General features: G+C 41.1%; 1 long non-coding RNA gene across 1 annotated transcript; it reads right to left on the reverse strand.

Moving 5' to 3' along the window:
• Positions 1-4,187: 4,187 nt before the first annotated feature.
• LOC146434450 (uncharacterized) lies at positions 4,188-6,192 on the reverse strand. The gene is made up of 3 exons (XR_014853389.1): positions 6,081-6,192; positions 5,118-5,246; positions 4,188-5,018 (listed from the first exon to the last, which is right to left on the reverse strand). It is a non-coding gene; the product is annotated as an uncharacterized LOC146434450 (long non-coding RNA).
• Positions 6,193-8,556: the final 2,364 nt, after the last annotated feature.

Below are 8,556 nucleotides of genomic sequence, written 5' to 3' on the forward strand. Positions count from 1 at the left end.
TCCATGATGACTGAGTGTTGCTTCTAACAGTTACAAAGCCCCAGTTCAGAATATATCATGGGTTACGTTGGTTTTCTCCAGTTAGTTAAAGCAGCAGCATTTACACAGAATACTTAAAACAATGTTCATTAGAAGTTACCACACAACTCTGAAATAAACAGTACATGTGGACTCACTCTCCCCTCCAACAGCCTTCTTTCAGTAGAAATCACGGTAACAACCATTTGGCAACAAAAGTTTTCCCTGCTATGAAACTCAATACAACTGTTGAAAAAAAATCCACTCTGCAGCTGCTGCAAGAGAAAAATCCAAACCTTAACAATAGGCATCTGGACTTGGTGCATGGAAATAATTTGGGAAATGAGTTTTACCTCAGTTTGAATATAAACTGGAGTTCTACTGGCATTGTTTATCTCAGAGGAGACATGTAAATAGTAAAGTATATACACCTTTCAGAATCAGCCTATATGTCAGACAAATGCTACAAATGCCAAGGCATCAGAGCAAAATGCAGCAAAAAAGCAGAGGGCCCATTTCTCATAAGAAATGGATGTAGGAAGGAAAAAAAAACAAGTAACCCCGCTGGTTGCAGTATCAGAAAAGAAAAAGTGGATATTTACTTGACCCATTATATTACATTACATAGGACAGGACACCCACCAGCTCTGAAGTATCACTAACTATGATCTATGAACCCTTAAGGCTCCTTTCAAAGCTCTCTCCCATTAAAGATAACCATCTCTCATAAAGAATATTTTAAAATTAATTAATGAAACACAGGGAAAAAAAAAAGATTCTCTGCTTGCTCAATCATTTCTTGAAAAGTAGTTCCACAGTTATCCTAATGAACAAAAAGTATAATGTTTCCATGAGTTCCAAGATATTGCAATGAGACTTTTCACAAAGACACTAAAAGCTACACTAAAACCCCAGTCTCTTAGGCCTGTTTTCATGTCACTGGGCATGTAATTGAGTGCTGGGCCCTGTTCTTGCTGGTTTCAACAAGAATGGGACAGGATTTTTAAAAATGGGGTGATTATCAGTAGTAGGGAATTAACACAGTTAAGAAGAGAACAGTAAAGCTTGCATCTCCTGCTTTGTGGTTGGAAACACTAAGAGCAGGAGAACACTATTTACACACAGTAATGCAGGGTTACAGCTGGTTTGGATCAGAGGAAAGGCTGTGAACATTTGTTAGACTACAGGCATGAAGTTTTTAAAAGACTAAGTCTCTCCTTTTAAGCCAGAATCCTTTTGTAACTATTGAAGTACTTACTTTCCCTAGCTGAACAAAGCTTGGTCTCCTCTGCAAGGGGTAAGAAAAAAAAAAAAAAAATCTTCAAAGACATGACAGGAGGCCCTAAAGATTCAGCAGCTGCTTCAGGTAAGTAAGAGGAAGGCCCATTTTAGCTCCACTCCCCTTAAACTCAGTCCTGGCTTACTAACAGGCACCATTTAAAGAACAAACCTGATGGTGGACTGAAAGGCTGACACTCACCACAGTGGCAAGCATCAGCCTCTTCTAGTTCCTGGTACACCTTTTCATACCCTTTCTTCACATGCATAATAGGTGTTTCTTATTACATGACAGTTAGTAAATTACCCACAGGTGCTTTTCTAATCAGTCACATACCTTCGCATTCACTGCTCCATTCTCTAACAAAGCTGTTTGTCTCTCTTGTTTAGGGGCACAGCTGTAGCTTATTGAGGTCTAGGTTGCCCACGGCCTTTTCCTATCTTACCACAATTCCCCCTTTTTGCTTTTTAACCACAAATGACATCTATTTGCACCAGTTTCTCCCTTGGAAGATAGTAGTGCTCTGGAAACTGAACCAAAATTTGTATAATCAGGCTGCTTTAGTCCATTGGAGATTTGTAGATGGGCATTCCTTTATTGTAGATACCCTTTAGGTTACTATGTTTCATCACTTCGCCTAGTCTAGTAGATATGACAAGAACTTTGTTGTCTTGAGTTTCGTCTTTTGGAAAGCACACAAAGCTTTTGAGAGTTGAACTCTCATTTTTGTGAATAAGTCATGCCATCATCTTTGAAAGACACTGTGATTCTTTTGATCAAGCACAATTATAACACTAGCAGATTAGGTTTTTGGTCACCATTTCTATCTGACTGTCTATGCATTCTGGACACACAGTTTAGAATTGCTGCACCGTGCCAGGTTCAATCTGCTGAACTACAACTTGCATTACTCTTTTTTTACACATAGAACATTTTGCTATTGCCCCTCTCTTTCCGCTACAACTTTCACACCTTGCACAAACAACATTTTTTAAAATTAAAAGCAGAATGTCCAAAATTCTTCTTCTGCTAACATTTAGGCTCCCATTTCTATGTTCCCAGCCACTCACCTGGAGTTGGGTGTCTTATTTTTTTCCTTTTTAATTCATCCAGGCTTCTTCAGGCTCTCACTCCACCTGTTTGCTTGGCTGGGCTCCACCGCTGGCCGCTCTCTGAGCCGTGGTCTTGACTCTTATCATGTCTGGGTCACCATTTGATGGTGGACTCAACACTGACCATGGTGGCAAGCAGTAGCTCCAATTATTTCCTGGTACCCCTTTTTATACCCTTTCTTCACATGCATAACAGGTGTTTCTTATTACATTACCGTTAGTAAACTATTTGCAGGTGCCTTTTCTAATCAGTCATACACCTTAGCATTCACTGCTCCATTCTCTAACAAAGTTGTTTATCTCTTGCTTAGGGGCACAGCTGTAGCTTATTGAGGTCTAGGTTGCTCACAGCCTTTTCCTATCTTAGCACACAAACCCTTGAAGCAAGACCTCCACATACAATGAGATATTCTGAAAATATGTCCATCTTTGTATAGCAGAGTCTCTGCACAGAACAGTTTCAGTTCAGAAGGCAGTTAGAGATGCAGGTTCTGTTTTGTTTTTCAGGTTATCTTTGAAATAGTCAACATCTGTTTCAGCAGTTATATTTGCATCTTTGTCACATTTGCATCTTTGTGGAAAGGAAAAAGTATCCAGCAGTAGCCAATGCCTTATTGATAAAGTAACTTAAAGTCTTGAAGGGTCTTGGATAAATGGAAAATTCTAATTATCATTTATTTGAGAGCTTCTTTCCATTACCAGAATAGTGGAGAGACACCAGAACACAAAACCAGCATCACACCTCTACATCTGGCTGGTGTTAATGAACAGTTAATAGCAATGGGATTTGACTGGCATTGTCATCACAGTCATGTACATAATTTCTCTTTTCCAATGAGAAAAATTAGTTACAATCCACATGCATTTTACAGCTATCTCCACCCTGTCTATTGGGTTAACTGAGAAGATGCCATTGGAACTTTATCTATCAGGCACTTGTTTCTCCCATTGAAGCCCTGACTCTTCTACAGCTGCCTTGGTTTTAGGCGCACACAGATGGAGAAAATGCAGGTGATGCACAGCTTGCAGAAACCACCATATTGGGATAACACACAGGACCATATAGAGTTCCCATAGCAAGGCTAGAAGACTATATTCACAACCTGGATACAAAGACATAGCTGTGCTCAAACGGAGTTCAATTGGTACCACATCTCCACAGAATGTCCTTTCCAAAAGGAAAGGCACAGTCCAATGAATGAAGAAAAGGTCAAGTACACCCACACCACCCCAAGGTGAGCTTCTGCTGTCATTATACCTTGCAGCTTTTTCTATTCTAACTACTAGAAATTGTCAGAAAATAAAGCCTATCCCTTTTTACCATTAAAAAAAAAAAAAAGGAATACATGAAAAGGGAAGACATTTCAGTGAAATCCATGTTGTCAAATTCTCAAATGAAATATCTATTTTATTTACTTGCAAGGCTTCTCACTGTGTCATTACTAGGCAACTGATATCTCCTTATCTTAAAATGTTGGTAACAACAATTCCAACCAGCTCTACCATCAAACTAAATGTACTTCAGTACTTACTGACCACTATTTTCAAGCTACTTAAAGAACTTGTAAAATCAAACTAGTATGGGATAACTCTGTAGTATTAAACAGTCTTATAATCTTCAAAAGAAAAAAGTATATTCAAAATTAACTATTTAAATCAAACAGAAACTGTACTCTTTACTCTTTCACAAGACACCAAAACATACAGAAGTGAAATTATTTTAAAGACCAGCTTCAGAATCAGTATCAAAATTCAAATTTCCATTTATAAAGTCTGCCTTTACTCATTCTCACCACATGCCTAGTTTCTCTATTTAGAGATGTTTCAACACAATACTTCTTCGAAAAAGTGATTGAAGTGTTTACATTTGTTTTGCCATCACCTGTTGAGCACTGCCAAGGAAACAGAGTGTGACACACAACAGAGTCCAAACAAGGTGCCTGCTTTCTCTGTGACAGCAGCAGATCCAGTAGGAAAACACCCGTGTGCTGTTTATGGCAAGGCTGGGTCAGAACAGAGAGCTCTGAGGGGTACTACAGCTTTGGCAAGCTCCCCTTTTCTGGCATTCTGGACCTCAAACAAGGAGTTGTTCATGTTGCAGTCGTTCTTCCAGCACCCTCTAGTGCTAACGGCGGCTATGACTCGTTACTGCCATGGGGACATCACCTCACTAAAAACCCACCCTCCCCTCTCCTCCCCGCAGAGCTGTTTCCCGGCTAATAAAAGATTGATGTGCCCCGCTGCAGGAGCTTCCCACAACACCACCTGTTCCTGCCGCATACTCGGTTCTCATCTATGTCATGTTCATTTTTCTTTCAATAAACGAGATGCTAATTTTTGTGTGCCACAAAAAAACCAATGTAATTTCCATTCAAATAAGTATATTCCCCAAAGTGAAATCAACATATCATACTGTAACAACAATCAACAAACTGTATTTGCTCTAAGTAAGTTTACATAGGCAAATTAGTACTCAATTATTTGAGTCAGTCACATCACCTCCTAAATGAAGGTGTTATTAAAACAAGAAGCTTTTCTTATCATTCATTTCCTTGCAGAAAACTTCAAGGCATGAATTTCAGAACCCTCTTCTCTTTGCAAGCCACAAGCTGGTTGAGAAAGACACAAAATGGAAGACAAAAAGTCATTCAAGACCAACTGTGGAATTGACAAGGAGAATAGATTTTGAAATGTCTTGGATACCTTACCTCATGCTGAAATGTTGGCCAACCAGCATCCTAGTGTGAAAGAAGAGTGCAGGGAATGGCAAGGGAGATATCACATCTCTCAGGCTTCAGAAAGTGATACATAGCTGAATATTCTATTAAAGAGTAAGGCTGAAATCAAATATGGTACAGGAAAGTAAGAAATCTACTAAAAACAAAGTAGAATATAAAATATAATCAGCATTTCAAATCAGATATTTGTTCTGTGTTGCAGTACTGACTTAATGAATTGCAGTGGTACTGCAGTGTATCACACCCTATCCTAAGGGATGGTCATTCTGCTTCCTTAAAGTCAGAATTGGTTTTTTTTCTCTTAATCACTCTTACACTGTATTATTAACATGGGATTTCACAAGTGCTGGAACTGTTTAGAAACTTACAGTCTAGACAGAGCACATAAACCTAACTAGTAACACTTGTTCAGAAAGAACTTGCCTCTTGGCCTGGAAGGATTTCCTTCTAAGTTTGTAACACATTTTAAATTATTCTATTTTTATCTACAATATCAAAAATAGATGTCTCTGAAATACAGCTGCATTCTCTCCAACCAGTTCACCTGTAATTACTTACATAATCCCACAGTGAATTCTAAATGCAAACAAATCTTTGGCCTGTATTATTTGCTATGACCTAGGGACTGTTTTCTCAATACATTGGAACACATTTTTTTAAACATTTGCAAAAATACACCTGGTAGTACTTACAATTACATTCCATTGATTAGTTCTTCCTAAATAACCATCAGCTGAATGCACTAGACTCCTGACTGAATCAAGTCACTACTTTGGGAGAGACAAAAGCAAATTTCTGTGGACAGACAAACCTATGAATTTTATATACTGGAAATGTAAATTTAAACAAATAAATTAGAAAAAGCATACAAAGCCACCACTTCAAACAAATGGAAACAAACAACAAGTTAGATTAGTTTTGCTGCTTACTCACTTGAATACCACAGCCCAGATACTTTCAATATCTCCTAGTAGCTCAGCCTCCAAAAATTGGTAGAGGTATATTTTGGTTCTTTATACATCTATGCACCAAACCACACTCAAAAAAGAAGATTTTTTTTTAAAAAACACATTGTGTGTGTTTATAATTTGTTAATAATTATGTATAATATCTTCTATATTATTATATACAATTATTTATTATTATTATTTCCTAATAAATTTATGGCAACTATTTTAACTTTGAATACAAAAGTCTTTTAAACTTTGCTATAGTGACCCAACCTATGTAATGTAATGTTACTAACTGTAATGTTCCATATCTAGAATAGCACTGCTAGTAACTTTGGGCAGCATTACTTGGAACAATTACAGAGAGCATCTACAGTTGAAAAAACCCTGTAAATAACAACTAGCAAGTGGTCTTTTGGTACTGAAAACACATTAATTGTGGCTGTGACACTGGGTTTTCTGCCAAAGCATGGGAAGGAAAATCAAATTAATTGTGCTGCTGGAAGCAGAGAAACACATTGCTGAAAGCAGAGGCTGTGCTGTGGGAGAAGAGTGCTGTGCACTGATGCTGGCTCAATATGGTTTATTTTATCTGTCTGTGCTCCTGCCCTAGGATATATGTTTGGGAGTAATCTTGACCTCTGTGGAGTTTATCAGCTTCAGAGCTGATGATAAATTTCATTAAATGATAAAAATAAATGTGCATTACAACTGTATAACAAAAACATATGCATAAAGATGCATAGGGTATTTGCCTTTCTCCTTCATCTAGGAAAAAGCTGAACAGGCCAAGTTTCTGTGTTTTAACTAGACTTCACTATATTTAGTGTAGACCTGGTCTAAAGACTCCTATTCACATAATAATGTGAATTAAAGGGACTATCTTTTCCTAGAGACCTTGCTTTTTCCCCCCGTGACACAACTCTGTCTTTACTCAGTGCCTGTGGCTCAGAACTTAGACACAATAGACAAAATGTACTGCCCCATCCAATGGAACACCAGAGTGCATCTGCCTTTAGGTTCTAAAATATTCACCAGAATGAGAGAACAACACAGCTGTTAAACACAACCGCAATTAGGCAGAATTTGTAAATTCTGCTCTCAGCTCCAGAGGGTGTGCACTGTTTAATTGTCAAAGCATCTGAGCTTGGCAACCAGGTTCCTGGGTGCATTGTGCTCTCCCACACCCATCCCCAGCTCCCTCTGACCACAACACTCCACGGTGTGTGCTACTCTCCCTGCACAATCCTCAGTTAACCTCCAAACTAGGATTCAGTCAGCAGGGAAGAAATGGACATGACTTCCAGCAGGGTGATCGCAACTACCCCCTGCTCCGGAACGCACCTGTCCCTGTTATTGTCTGTGAGGGGCGACTGTTTAAAAATCAATTACAAGCATACCAGAGATACCTTCAATACTGTAAACAGCCGCCAAAACTACACAGCTGTGCACGAACTGCAATTGCTATTCCAAAGCAGCAGTGAAGGGCCCAGACACCATAAATCACGGCATATTCCAGACACTCACATTGCTTCTGACAGCGGTTTTCCTCCAGATACGAGGACACGATGTGCTCAGTAACTCGGCAAACCTACAGCTCGTCCAAGCCGGCAAACAAGGGGGGTTTTAGCAAAGCTTACCCATCAATTTCCTCTGTTCAGCCTTTCTACCCACTTAAACAAGGGAGTTAACGCATTTTTCCCCTCAGTCAGGCGCAATTCCAGAGCCACCAAGAGGACTCTCCCTTTCCGTCACCTGGCAGTCCGTGCCACGCCCTGAGGGACCGGAGTGCTCGGGAGATGGCAACGGCACAGCCCCTCAGGGACAGGCACAGCCCCCTCAGGGACAGGCAACAGCCCCTCAGGGCCAGGCACAGCCCCCTCAGGGACAGGCAACAGCCCCTCAGGGACAGGCAACAGCCCCTCAGGGACAGGCAACAGCCCCGCTCAGCGCTCCCGCCGTTTTCTGTCGTGGGAATGGCCGGGGAGAGCGGCGAAGTGATGTTTCAGAAAAAGCCCTGTGCATGGCAGGCGAAGGGGCTCTCCCAGGGGCACGGGCAGCACCCCGCAGCTCCCCACACTCCGTACCCTTCTGAGGGACACTCGGCAGGAGCACTAATGAAGGGCGGAGCGCTCTCTACAAACTACCTGAGGGGAGGCTATAGCCAGGTGAGGGGAGGGCTCTGCTCCCAGGCAACCGAAGAGAGAACACTTTCAAGCCGTGCGAGAGGAGGTTCAGATTAGACATTAAGAAGAATTTCTTCTCAGAAAGAGTGATTGGAAGGGGCTGCCCAGGGGGGTGGCGCAGTCACCGTCCCTGGCGGTGTTTAAGGAGAGCCTGGACGCGGCGCTGTGTGCCGTGCTCAGGGCGATGAGGCGCTTTGGCTGTTTCCCACCTGCACTGCCGCTGTGTCTCCGGGAGGGGGCGCGAGCGCAGCCCGCCCTCAGCACGCGGCAGCG

Source organism: Lichenostomus cassidix, chromosome 7 (assembly GCF_008360975.1).
Source record: "Lichenostomus cassidix isolate B80296 chromosome 7, HeHo_3.0, whole genome shotgun sequence".
Classification (NCBI taxonomy): Eukaryota; Metazoa; Chordata; class Aves; order Passeriformes; family Meliphagidae; genus Lichenostomus; species Lichenostomus cassidix.